Below are 14944 nucleotides of genomic sequence, written 5' to 3' on the forward strand. Positions count from 1 at the left end.
CAGGGTTCCTGAGATGAGAGCTCCAGAGTCAAGTTGATGTCAGTTCTACATGGAAATAACAACACAAAGGAATGTAGGCGGCTTGACATTCAACTATGAGTGTGTCAAGCTTTTATAAAAACATTTCATGCAATAGAAAATATGTTACAATGGATTAATGAAAACAAAACAGTAAAATGATAAATTAAGGTTTGCATATGTCTTTGTAGCCTACAGTATGTTAAAGAATAATAGATATTTAAAACAGTAAAGCCCAATTTTTGTGGTGAAAATGGGTTCTCTCTATCTTTCTTGGGGTTAGTGATAACTTTATTGTCATCAGAGGTAGCCACTGCCAGCGATGAGATTTACAACCTTTCTTCAGCCATGGCATTCTATTCGAAAGGCCATTTAACCATGATTGTGGCGTATTCATTCCGGAATTCCAACTGACAATGTCCCACCAGTTGGAATCCTGGGCCGATTTATGTTCTTCTGACCGTAACTGCGCAGCAGGAATTCAATGTTCCGGCTGTTGAGTGTCGGAAGTCCATGGATTGGTGAAAACGCGTCCGTCTTGTTGAAAAACAGCTATGATTCGGCAATCCACAGCCGTTTCCGACAATAACGACTGGCCTCCACAGGAAGCATTCGAGTCCTGTCCGGGATTGAATAACCGATATTTCCACTATCAGAAATATTGGCAGACATTGAATATGCCCCAATATGACAAACAGAGGGTAGGCATGCTGCTTATTCATCTGTCCCCCCCAAAACAGTATGTGAACTCTCACAATTGATGACCAGTGCCATTCAGCACATGGTGATGCATTGTTGTAAACCATGGTTAATAGATGGATTTTTATATCGATGCAACAAGTGACAACAGACACCAACCAATTGTATCTTTTCCTATTTTACTCTCCTTCCTTTCTCCTCTCTTTTTCCTTCCTCCTTCACCTTTACTCTTCTACATGCAGACTGCCACTGCCTTCATTCCTCTAGTAATATATTAAAATGGATAAATAAATCCCTGGGTGATCTACATTCTTCCTGATATATATATATATATATATATATATATATATATATATATATATATATATATATATAAATATATATACACACACACTATTTGTAGCCGACCTGTCATTTGCCTGTTTACACTAGATATGTTTAAAGTATAATGTCTTTTAATAGTAGAAAAATAATACACAGAAATAAATAAACACACATTGGCAAGCAACTGGAAACACATAAAAATGAGATTCCTGTCCCAAGGAGCTTACAGTCTAATTAGGTTAATTATATAATGATATTTAATTAATTCTCCTGAGAAGTGAGGCTGCTCTTGTAAATGTTAATAAAGGCAATTATGCAAAGAAGTAAAGTTTATGTAAGTCTTATGCAGAATGGTATTTATGAGTCACTGAGCATTTACAGAAAGCAACCTTTATAAATAAGCCCTGTTTTCACTTTAAAGGTATATAAGCACAAAAAGAGAGTCCCTTTACTGACGTATATGCAGTCTGTGGTGCGAGTACAGAGCACAGCCTGGTGGTAGCACCTAGACAAACAGAACTACAGAATGGGTTATACAGATGTAGATATGCTCATCTAACCCACACAGATACACCTGCCACAATGATCCACGCATATGTTAGAATGCTTAGCTGTGATTGGGTACACCACCCATTCATTCCTAAGGCCACGCGCCTACATAGTCAAGCACGTATCATAGTCGCAAAGATAAGCGTGGCTGTATCTTTACATGGAAAAGGAAAATCAAAAAAAGAAACATAGGAACAGAGGGGATGACCAATGGTAAAGGGAACATCGGGCAGAAGAGGATTTATCACATGGGGTAAAGGAAAGCAGAGTGCAAGTCAGGAAAGTGGACAGTGCAACGGAAGACAACAGAAGGTGGTCGTGGAAACATTGCATAGACAGCTGCGGGTATTATCACAGGGGAGAGAGGCTGGCTAAAATCAAAAGGTGAAATGAGGGTAAGGAAATTAGACTGGGGGTGGTCTGGGTAACCAGGAGCAGAGACAAGAGCTGAGGGGTATTATCATAGGGGGAGAGCAGAAAGCAGAAGATGAGATAAGGAAGAGGAAAGTGGACTGGGCAGCAGAAGATAATGGATGGTGGTCTTGGGTACTTGTGCAGTGACCACAACTGGGACAAGGAGAGGAGAGCTGAAAGCAGAATATGAAGAAGAAGAAAATGAACGGGGCAGCAGAAGATTACAGAAGGGAGTCAGGGAAACAGAGCAGAGGCAACGGCTGATGATATTATAATGGGGGGAGACAGGAGAGTTGTAAACAGAAGGTAAGGTGAGTAAAAGGAAAGTGGATGTTAGATTACCACAACCTCTACTTCATTCATCTCACAATACATCAGATGTATTGCGGTGCGAGTCTGGCTGCCGTGCAGGTTTTTTTTTTTTTAAAAAGGGCAGGTATTTAAAAGGCAAAACCATGCCTTGTAAATGACTGCCCCTCTATAGAAACTCTATATCACACGCAGCCGCCGGATTTGCACCGCAATACACCTGGCCCATAGTACTTATCGTCTTGGACCCACCTCCACTCTGTTAACCAGCTTTAAATTTAAACACTCTTTGAAAACCTATCTCTTTATTAAAGCTTATTAGAGATTAACCTATGTATCCACACAACTGTACCAATCCACACACTTGTCTCCGCTTCACCCTCTTCCAAATAGAACATACGCTCTCTGTTTAGTAGATCACCCCATCCCCTTTGTTTTCATGACTGCATGTTCGCCATAGTCCAGCACTATACAGAATAGCAGTGTGGCACCAACAAAATACTTATCTTGTGTCATACACCTGCCACTTAGCATTGGTATTAAAAGTTCTCAAGTTGGGGGGGGGGGGGGGGGGGGCTGGGGGGCAGAGGTTAGCAATCCACTTAAATAGTGCTACATTGTATAAAGATCCGCTGTATTGAGCAAGTTCAATGCAATTCATATTTCTGCAGTGTGCATTTCAAATTAATAAGACTAGCAGTGTACACAAGCGCCGCATAACATTATTTTGTATTATATTCATTTTCACCGAAGAGGAACCCGACAGATCATGAACTGCAATGCTTTAGGTTCTTTTATATCACGTATGAATGCGCCAGAACAGACATGTAGAGTTCTGCTCCATCAGAATTGATATTCAAACAAAGATTTTGCTTTTAAATGAGTGAGCTAATGGATTTTGAACAGAAGGAGAAGTGCAGAGCACGTTATAATTACAAGAATGTGTCATAGATTGATCATTCAAGCTAATTGTGGATAGTCGGGCAGAACGAAGTATTTATTGTCCCTGCTTGGTCAATTCCTTGTGAAACTTTTTTTTTTCTCGCCCTCCAGCCCAATAATGGATTTTGTATATAATGTATCTTCAATTTGAATGTTAACTTAGAACCGTGGATGTCGAGGCAACACAAATAGCATTGTGCCTGTCTCAGCTGATATCCTTTACAATCAGCTATCGGGTTTTGCTCCCTGACTCTGTCAGATTTAGCTGCAGTTGGCCATCTCGAACGCAGGGAAAAAAACTCTATAATCCTGCAAGATGAAAATCAAAGACGACAACAGTTCTGTATTTTGTATAAGGCAAGTTATTTCCTACCAAGTTTGTTCTCTCTTTTTGTTTTTCTGTCTCCACTTGGTGGCAAAATGTCAAAGTCATTTTTAAAGTTAGCCAGAGAGCTTTATGTTGGCTGAAAAGTGCAACGCTGGCAGAATGTGCAACAACCCCCCCCCCCCCCCCAGAAAGTAAACTAATTAAGGTGATTAAGATAACTTAACGAGATACAAATGTAAATTTAAGTTGTGTAGAATACAAAGCATACACAACGCTCACTGGTGCTGGAATTTAGTAGCTATTTCATGAACAAAATTAGTCATTGGCTGAAGATTTGTCCAGGACGTATATTACATTTATACTATGAATTTATTCTACTCTTGTTTGTAGATCAGGCTATAACAATAAGCAGTTTTAGCATGTAAACAATAAAAATGAGTATACAACTATGTTTCTCTCTATGCTGTCTGGCATATTTCGTCACCTTGAAGTGATAGCATGTGACAGTTTGGTCATATTGCACAAAACCCATCATTTGGTTTGCCATATGTTTCTTAATCATTTAGGAGTAATAACAGACTAGAAATGATGATCAGGCATATTTTAGGCCTGTAAAGTCTTCCCTACATGATATTTGGAATCTATAGTGATGCAGGGTTGTGCGGACAGAATGCTTGTGGCGTGCGTGTGCTCGAAAACGGGCCTGGTCAACTGTATAGGAAGTAAGGCCCCACTGACATCCCTTAAGCTCTCCATCTATTCTGGCGCCTGTGGTATGGGCAGGCTGTTTTAGCAGGGTGTAGATAAAAGTGTACCCTATTAAAACAGCCTAGGGCGAAGGATAAATTAGATTAGTTCTTTGTGATTCCCACTGTACCCATCACACCAAGTCTCTATTTAAATATTAATATTAATTATGTTGCATAATTTATATTTCTAGAGGTATAACTATTATGATTAGTGAATATAAAACATTTAAGTTGCACATATATACAGAGGTGCAGAGAGGTAAGTGTGGCACGAACAACGTGCCCGAGTTGGACATCTTTAGGGCCCTAGGAGTTCATCGAAGGTGTAATAATGCCCACCACTCATGACACACCACACTGAGTTCTCTGTTGCTTATCAATTGTGCTGTGACCCAGTTCACTAAGTATGTCGGGAGTCTCCAAGACATTCTGAGGGCAGCACTGGCGTGACACTCAATTATGCATATCTCAAATTTTCAAAAAGATCATTCATATAATTTACAAGACTTTTTGCACAAATGTACTTTAGCGGAGCATGATAATATAAATGCAGCCCTTGTGTCCACTCGTTTTTATGGTTAATTCAAGGCATGATGTAGTGTCCAAATGTCCAAGTGATCTTAAAACTCGACTTCTCTGTGCGATAAAAAAGAGCTGTGTTACCCTGTAGCTTTATTCACTGTACTGTACGATACTGAGACATTTACCTGTAACTCCTTCAGTTATGTTCTTAAAAAATATTTTTTTAATAAACAAAATCACTATTTTTCCATCAATGATTGCAGCCTATACAAGACAAACCAGAATTCATTTTCAGTAATGATATTCTGTTAAGGGCTTGGTTTTCATGTCTACATCTCAGGCCGCTAAATGATTATTGATTACAAAATAAATGTTATAGTAGCAATGACTGTTGCAAGCAGTGTTTTGTATGCCAAAAAAGTTTTGTGGTCTTTGTTGTGTGATTGTAAGAGCAATGTAAACATTTATTGCAGCCTTATAAGGAAAATATGTAGATAAATGTCAGTCTACTGTAGGTAGAACGTCCACATGGGGCAGTAGATGGAAACATTGTAAGAGGGGGTAAGATGGGACAAAAGAACAGGGTTATAAGGCACATGAAGGCTTTTTTATTCAGCAGTGAAAAGCCCTATCACTTACAAGGAATTGTGTTTGCTGTAGGGCTTTTTCGATCAGTTACCGCTGTCATGTTGCCGAACGTATTGGCCATATTTGTTGGATATAGTATCAAGGACAAGCATGGATAGACCCAGTAACCCCATATAGCCAGTCTGGAATCAGGACCTCATGTCTGGAGATGGATATTTTGTGTTTTCCTATTTCCAGTATGTGCACATACTTGGCAAATACCAGTTTATCCCTAAATCGTTTATGAATATTTAACAGTCATGGCCAATTCATAGTTCACATAAGCCTCACAAATGACCCTTGATCACATATGGGATTTCGCATTACTTTATTCCAGTAGTTTCCACATTTTCTTGAATCATGAGGCCCTAGAACAGTGGTTTCCAACCTCTGTCTTCAAGTAAGTTCAGGGTTTCCAAGTCACTTGGCAGGAGCACTCTGTATCACCAACTGTCACATTTTAAAAATTCACAAGTGACCTGGAACATGTGAACTGTTGGGGGTAATTGAAGACTGAATGCTGATGCCAAGAATATCAGATTTTTTTTCAAGGCACTACTAAGATAAAAGCTTTTATTGATACATTTAGAAAAAATAGGATTTTGCTAAGTACATTTTAACTACCGTTCATCCTTAGGTTCAGTTATGTGGTGGTATATAGAGTTGTGTTTCTGCTTGTCCACATGTTTTATGATTGTCAACCACTAGCACTGGTTTTGCCTATAATTATAAAAAAATTGATTTGATCCTGGATCGTTAACCCAAGGCACCCCTGCAGAAGCCCCAAGGCATCCCAGGCATTATTCCATAATGGTATTGACCCATGTAGCCCAACTGTGGGGTCAGCTATGGATTGTGGGTCAACTAGGTAAATCGAAATTAGCATTGAGTTGACTTACAATGAAGGCTGTATGTGCACTAACTGTGTGTCATCCGACATTAAGAAGTCAATTTAATTAGGGGGCAAATTGCTGTTGCAATTGTGTATAAATGCCAGGGACACCAGCAGAACTCGTGGGCCTATCTTACCCTGACTCCCTAATTTTTTTTAATGCAGAAAATCCATGATTTTTTTTTTATGCAGAAAATCCATGTAGCCAACTTACTCGCAGGGGTGAGAACAGTGCCCCTCTTTCAACTGACCCTAAGAGGGGGACACCAGAGAAGATTATTATGGGAATTATAGTATTAAATGCGTTTAACAATGCAATGTAGAAATTTGTGTTGTTCTGCAAGAAACAAAAAAATTGTCATGATCTCCTCAGCATAACATGATGTTGGGGTCTTTTGTGGCTTATTGTTGCTTTATGACATTACTGTTTATAATTCCGTCTGAATCGTCTGTTTGATGGTTTTTGTTTGCCCAGATGACATTCAGTGGCCATCAGTAGAGCGCCTTCATATGGGATGACAAGTTATCATCATAAATAAATGCCTCTTATTAAATCTGCTGTGCTTTAGATTAATGAATATGACATTTTTAAATGGATCAATGTATCAGTTTTATAAATGAATTTTGGAACACAAGGTTTCCAGTCTGAACAGGGCTCTTCATCCATCTGCCCTGTCCAAGGATAGTTTCTCTGCTGATTTATTCAGAAAGGACACCGTATTTAATAATCATTTCCACTTACTCCTGCATTGCATCTGATGATTCCAGTTGATGATAAGGATATTAGTTAATGCCTTACACCGAGCCAAAATGTCACCTTCGGCACAAATCACGATTTTGTCATATGCACAATGCTGGGACCGCGGCCCTCAGGCACTGCACCATTTATATGTAAATAAATAATAACTATAATCTTTTAGGTTCAATATTCTGGCAACTTTATTAATATTTATTTATATAGTACAAGCGTATTCTGCAGTTCTGTACAATCGGGAAGAAATGCGACATGTAAACAAGACCAACATGAACAAGTAGACATGTAAGAGGGCAAGATATTATTGTGAAGTGAGGGTGTACTGGGTCTGATTAAAATCTGGTTGGAGGTGCTATCACTGCTGCTTAGATAGAAGTAAGATGGTTATGCAATGGGAGGTGTCACGCCTACTGCATCTATTAGTGATCCGAAAGGTATAGTATCCTCTACGTCAACATCGGCTGTCTGCGTGACCCATGGGATAGCACAACATAGCTATCAGAAGAGGAAGGAAATCTTTGTCCTCTGACTGAGTACCCGGCCTTGTCCCACCCACACAATAGCAGCGACACAACTGAAGAAACGCAGGCCATCACCCCTCCCCTGCCCTCCAAATGACAGAAAACTGTCAATCACTGACAGTCTGATGCCGTGTGGCAGGACTTGTTTGTGCATGCGCAGAATGGGTCTTTAGCATGTGCAAGGTACCAAGCAATAATACTTTGCGATGACGGATGGCTGGCGCTCCATCCACATCTAAATCAGGCCCTCTGTGTACTCATAGCAACCCCAAAGTTTTTTGGGTAATTTGCATCTTTTCTTTGCTTCAATAAGTAACAATAGAAAATGTTTACTCTCGCAGCATATTGCTAGGTAGTCCCCCTACTGTATATATCTACACATATATATGATGGATTCTAGACCATAGTCTACTTTAATACTGTATACTTTCATTGTGATTTCACTTAGTCCTTCCAAGGTCACATTTTGATAAATGAAACACAAACATTCAAACTTACTCTCTGTAACTCATTTATAAATAATAATAATAATAATAATAATATAATACAATATTATCTTTTGTCCCAGGAATTGCATTTGTGTTTCCTTATTTCCTCCGTTTTTCCTTGTGCCCCCACCCCCTGTTCTCTACTCTCCGGAGACTCACTTTCTCTTCCTGTTACCAGGGTTTGCCTTTCCACAACCTTCTTTGTCTGTTTCATCATCCCCTTTGCTTATGTGTACTGTATCTCCCTGCATCATCCATGTAATTCAAGGGTCCCAAGGGTCATTCAGAGCAGTATAAGAGGGAAGAGGGGTCTCATGAATTTGTGTATATTTTTTTTTCTAGGAGTCTGGACAATAATATCTGCATTTTGATGCGGTACACATTAGATATGCCGCGCACATACCAACCCACTGACATTACATTTTTCAGAATTTATTTGTGAATGAAGTTGCACAAATCAGTAGATTTAAGAAAAAAAACATTAACTTTTTAAATTAATAAAGGTGTTGAGGATACTAAAATAATGGTAGCGTGGACATAGTAGATGTTATTTATTAATACAGAGTGCTTTACAAGGATCCAGTTCCAAGATCTGGAATGAAAGTGTGCTGCTGGTCCGCCTGCCCCTTGCTATGTTCATGGTGTACTGTTAGGCACCTTTCCACCTACAAAGAGGTATTTGCACTCCTGCATCTTTTGCAGATCAGACAGGACCATTGTTTCTGTATGTCAAGTTAATATGTATTTACTACATATGTAGGTACAGAAATGACCATTAGTATTGTATATTACCTTACTACGCAGTGATTTCCTTTTGTTGTTATGACTGTATACATTAACATTGCCCATTCTAGACACAGTGTACAGTAATCTCAAGAGCTTCCTCATCTTAAGCTTCACCATCTGTTACAAGTCCCAAGGAATAGTGGCTGAGTATTGCCCGTTGGTCAGAGTTGAAACTAGTGTATGTTGAGGATCTTTAATGGTAAGAGTCATACTGCTTACTGAATTTATTAAAATGGATCAGCTCCACCTGTCAGTGCTGTCAATGTGTCCTAAAACAAAAGCCACCTGCTATGACCTAAAAACTGTTCTGATAGAGACTCTGCTGATTGAACTAAACTTTAACAAAGCATTCATGCTACACACGACAGTAACCAATGTGGAGCTAAGCTGTCACAAACCGTAGAAGAGAAAAGCCGAAATCTGTCATCCAGAGAACAAAGATATGCAGTAGAGGAGAACTTATTTCCAGACTTCAAATGGGTCACTGAACACTTTAGATCTGGCTTTCTGGATTGAATATTTATGTTGGTGTTAAACCAGTTTCCTTCCATGATGAATTTAGCCAGAAATACACAAGAGAGGTGCTAGATTACCCTTCTTGGGAGATAGGTCCTGTTTCGTGTGCTCTGGGGGATGAGAGGTGATCTGCCGTCAAGGAAGACATCAGATAATGGGTTATAGGTGAACTGGTTAGCAATAAAAAGAAATGAAAGAACATTTCATTATTTTAAGGCTAAACTCTTAAGTCATTTGTGTTAATATAAAATAAGTTTCTATAATTATTATGAGTTTTGCATGCCTCAAAACTGCAGCTGGGCATGGCTTTGGTGATATCCATGCCTGTGCACAGATGATCAACTGAGGTACTAATTAAGTATGACGTATACTACTTTTCCACTGAAAACAAAGGCACAACCTGGTTTCCGGAAAAGGTTCCAGTCCGGGTCAGACCGTGTACCTTCGACTCAGTTTATTCCCGGGTCAGTCTCGTTTACAATGAACATGTGTCTACCCTACATTTCACTCACACACGTTCCCTTGTGGTAGACCTCTGCATATACAGCCATACATCTGCAGCTATTGAGCATAAACAGGTTCGAAGAACCTGGGTCAAACTGTTTAGACTGCACACTTAACTGGGTCTGACTGTGGTAGCCACCAGAGTCAGATACCCAGGTTACTTGACCTGGGTTAATTTTCAAGGGCCCTTTTACTCTAAACTGTGACTTAGGTAGACCCTACAATAACCCAGGTTATTGCGGTGTTGGAACAGTATACTTGTGAATTGAGAACCAAGATTGGGAACCCCTGGTCTAGCTTGTTAAAACAAAATAATTGAAGCCAACAGGACTTTATATCCATGAAACCGGTTGCTGTGCCAAAATCTTTATGGCACCTTTTTACCCACAACATAGTCCAGTCTCACCTCTTCTCTATCATCTGCAACGAATTCACACCCTTGAGTCACCCTAACCCCACCTTGCGAATGGTTAGCCGTCACGACCCATTCGCAAGTGGGATTCGTTTGCGAGCCTTGCAAATAAATGTTTTACATGAACATCCTTTCGCATGCCAGTGGGAACCTCCCCCATCTTTCGATGGTCGCTGACCATTGAATGATGGCGAAGGCACGCGCATATGTAAGGGGGGTCCAGACCCCCCTTACATATGCGTGTAAAATTGCAGGGAATTGGGCGGGAAGCTGATATCCGGTTATGTCAGCTGTCCGCCCTCCCCCCCCCCACGTGCGTTACAGGCGCATTAGCATGTGTACGCCCAGTGTTTTCATGGGAACGCTGCTGCATACGCAAAACATCGGTCCCCATGCGAATTCGGGGCCACTGCAAATGAAGCAGAATAAGGTCCTGCGTGTGTGGGGGAAGGGTGTTCGGCTAGCAAACAGGTCTGAATCATGCACTTAATCCCATGTTGACTTCAATTTGTGCTAATTGCAGTCCATATATTCACATGGCCTAAAATAAAAGAAACATATTTCACATTATTATGAAATTATTTAATCACTAGCTTCCAGTACACTTCTCATCTGTTTAAAAACTAAATACATTTCAATTTCAAGATGACACTTGCCAAAAAAGTACATTCAGAGTGTGTGATATTTGCCAGAATCCTATTAATTATCACTTTGCACAGACTTTCACAGAGAATAGAGCCATCGTTGATACATTTGCTCAGTATTCAGGCAGTTCCGAAAAAAAAAAAAAAAATTGCCCAGATAATTGCTTTTTAGAAATAATTCATCTCACTGGTTAAAGATCCCAATTAAACAAGAGTGACGCTGACCTCTCTTTCTTCACAAGAGTGTTTTGTTGTTTAGCTACAGAACACATGGAACGTGGACTGCTAATTTGCTTTCCACACCGCCTCCCTCCCCGTGTATATTTTTATAGTTCAAATGCAAATCATGCGTATTGGTTATTCTTAAATTGATGCCTAAGTTGTCATTTGAAAGTAATTGATCGTTTATATTCGAGGCACTTGCCTCATACTAATGAAAATTAATTGGAAATGTTATTTTTGATTAATTAAGAAATGGAAAAGGAGGAGACCCAATGAAACTCAATCAAAGTTCAAAGAAGATGCCATTTACCTGATGCTTTAAATCGGTTTCACGGATCTGCTCATCAGACTCACTTTTCATTTACTTGAAATTGTAATTAACTTATTTATGCAAGAAGAAAAACAATCTTTGAGTGTGCTTGTTATTGTGTTATTTTGACTTCTACATTGAATGGTTCTAACTTAATTACAAAATTAGAAATTGTTCTCGGAAAAAAATTGTAGGCAAACTTTTAGAAAAAAAAAATAAAGTGTTCAACAAACCTTCTTAATTATTTCATATATTAGAGTGAAATGTGCTATATTGCTTAACACAATGCTTTGTATAATGCAAACCAGTATAATTGATTAAATTTTATTAACAATAAATGACAACAATAAAAATAGTGGTCTTGTATAAATATTGGAGATAATAATGTAGACAATGTGGTGCGACATGGTCATGAGAAAGCTATGCTAAATATATATATATATTTTTTTCTATACACTCCTGGATGTGAGTGCGGACCCAGAATTGCTTTTATATATACATATGAACGGGTTAGGTCTGGCACATCCACATATCCAGCAAGTTTTACCGCAGGTGCCCGCATAGCACAAAGGGCATATGTAGAGAAAAGAAATGCAGCACTCCAGCGTAGACAAAAAAAGTTTCTTATTAGTGAGACAATAAATACAGCAACGTATCAAAAAAAGTACAAAAAAGAGGAAGGAGGAATATTTAGCATAGCATAAACTTGTGTGACCCAAATCGTCCCTACTTGGAGACCGTCATAGCGCCGACAGCTGTTGTGGTGCGTGCTATCACACCTTATTCATGGGCAACATATTGCTTTATGGTTAGAGCAAAACAATAAAGGTTAGCACATAGTAACCACAAAGTGAACAATAATTAAACCAAACAATATATTCAAGTGTAATCAGCTGGTACCTTAATGGGGGTATCCATATACAACTAGAAAAGTATTGTATGCAGGGCAATCTTAATTTATTGGCTCACTGGACAACTGCCCAGAGCTCCACAATTCTAGGGGCCTCTGAGCAGTGCTGGGCGGTGGTTCCTGCCTCCCATCCTGCAGCCAGTCAATGGCTGTCAGCATGCTTATTGGTGGATAGCTGGAGCTTATCTATCAGAGTGCTGACAGCCATTGAATGTATGGAAGCTCGTGGGAAGAAAGCTCAAGAACACAGGAAGGACAAATTTGGTTTTCTTTATTTGGTTCCTATTAATGGGGCCCCAGTACATTTCTTTGCACAGTACTTACAATGCTGTTAAGACAGCCCATATCAATATAAATTACAGGTTGAGTATCCCTTTTCCAAAATGCTCGGAATCAGAAGCAATTTGGATAATGGATAATGGTGATACATTCTGGTGAATGTATCACCATGCGCTGTCCCCCGCCAGCCACCAGAGTCCGATAGAAAGGGGTGCATGTGCACGAGACGCTTGTGAGCCCCATTCCGTTGGAAGCCCATGCAGCCGTCTCCTGCCACTGCCCGTCTCGCCGCGCTCCATGCCTGTCTCCCTTAAGTGGAGATGGGAAGGGACGCACCCTGTCCCCGCTCCCCGCCGCCTTGCTGATGGGGACGAGTGAGCGAGTGAGATGCTCGTGCGTCCCCGTTAGCCTGCGCCAGCACATCTAATCTGGCGATTGGGAAGGCTGGCTGACGGCGCGCCATCTGTATTTTTGGGTATCTTGCACTTATGTTGTATAAACACATCAAACACATTCAATGCACACAAATAAATTGTATTTGTGTGTGAAACAAGGTTTCAAAACATTAAACAAAATTTGTGTACAATCTCAGACACTGAATTTGATTGCTAAGCAATCAGTTACATATCAAGTCCCCAGTAGTGCCAGTTAGAGATGTACCCAGTAGTGACAGTTACAAATGTCCCCAGTAGTGCTAGTTACATACTGTAACATGTCCCATTAGTGCAATTTACAGATGTCCCCAGTAGTGACAGCTACAGATGTCCCCAGTAGTGCCAGTTACAAATGTCCCCAGTAGTGCCATTTACAGATGTCCCCAGTAGTGCCAGTTACAGATGTCCCCAGTAGTGCCAATTACAGATGTCCCAGTAGGTTTTGCAACAACAACAACAACAACAATTAAATTCTGGAAACTATGGTTTTCAGAATAATTTGAATAAAGGATATTTGGGTAAGGTATACGCAACCTGATATTTAGGAGCAACGGAAGAATATTTACAGTGGGATCCTACCTCCAGTACTGGGGACAACAGTGTAGTTGATACCTTTTTGTCAATGTAATCAATAACTTGCAATTAACAGGCCGCAAGCAATATTACAGTATGTGACTGCTATTAATTTCACTTCATTCAATATTTGTATAACTACCCTATATCTTTCCAATAATCCGCTTGTTCCTGGTCCCAGATACGCAATACTAAATCTTGGTGCACACTTGTCCAAATCTCTTCCAATCCAAACTCAGACCAACCAGTTAGTCAGACATTAATAGAGTGTGAATGCTTACACAACCTCTGGTTTCATCCAACCCTGATCATTGACTCTTATGAAAAGGTTTTTAAACCTGCTGAAAAATCAGAAGACCGGATCGCCAATCACCAGACCAGTGTAGAGGTGTGTACGCTTTTTTGTCCAATTTTACTCCAAATTCATCCCTATGTCTGCTGGTCTGCCATAGATTGAGTGTGAACAGTGACACAACCATTCAACAGATTGTTTCAGCAGATTGGAGACCTGTAGAAAATTGAACAGTTGTGTACGTATACTGTAGTACATATGTAGAATACGGTTTGCAATATTTTTTCTTGCCTCTTAGGAAACAGCAATTTATTTTTCTTGCCTATTAGGATACAGAACATATTTAAAATGCACATAATGCAGTATTGGCATATTTAAAAACGGCATCCAGTATATGAACCCTGACATAGATAAGTCTGTAGCATTCTACTTCAGTGAGTGGGTCAATGGGAGGGTTATACGCCTCTATTTTATCTAGAAGAGGTACTGTGTAAGCATTTGTGATTTTGTTTCGCAAGATGGTACACAGCATTTTCTTGCCAGGGGGAATTCTTACCCTCCTACACCATTTGCAAAACGTCTCAACCTCCCATAACAACCTGTTGCTGGGTGATCACCAGATTCCTCTATAAAAAGATAATGTTAATAATATGCAAGAGAGTAAGTATAACCAGCCTTCATTACTCAGTGTATGAACATATGCATGGATTATTATTGGCAATCATTGTACTTTCTGTCTGAGTGAACAGATGGGGAGTGATGGCTGTTTGTATGTGGCTTGTCTTGTTTAGTGTTGTTGTGTTTCACTTCTAAGATCTTGGCTGAGTAAATTACATTACTTCCAATAAGACTGCTCTCATAGTATCCTGGCTTATTCAACCGAAGCATAGAACATTAGAATTGTTTAAGATATCCATGGAGTATCC

At 39.8% G+C, this 14944-nt stretch overlaps 1 protein-coding gene across 3 annotated transcripts in view; it reads left to right on the top strand.

Moving 5' to 3' along the window:
- The window catches only part of CADM2 (cell adhesion molecule 2), a 1292583-nt gene that overhangs the window by 81675 nt on the left and 1195964 nt on the right, over positions 1-14944 (top strand). The gene's annotated exons all lie outside the window — the stretch shown is intronic.

The sequence above is a fragment of the Crinia signifera genome, chromosome 2 (genome assembly GCF_055691185.1).
Source record: "Crinia signifera chromosome 2, ASM5569118v1, whole genome shotgun sequence".
In the NCBI taxonomy this organism is placed as follows: Eukaryota; Metazoa; Chordata; class Amphibia; order Anura; family Myobatrachidae; genus Crinia; species Crinia signifera.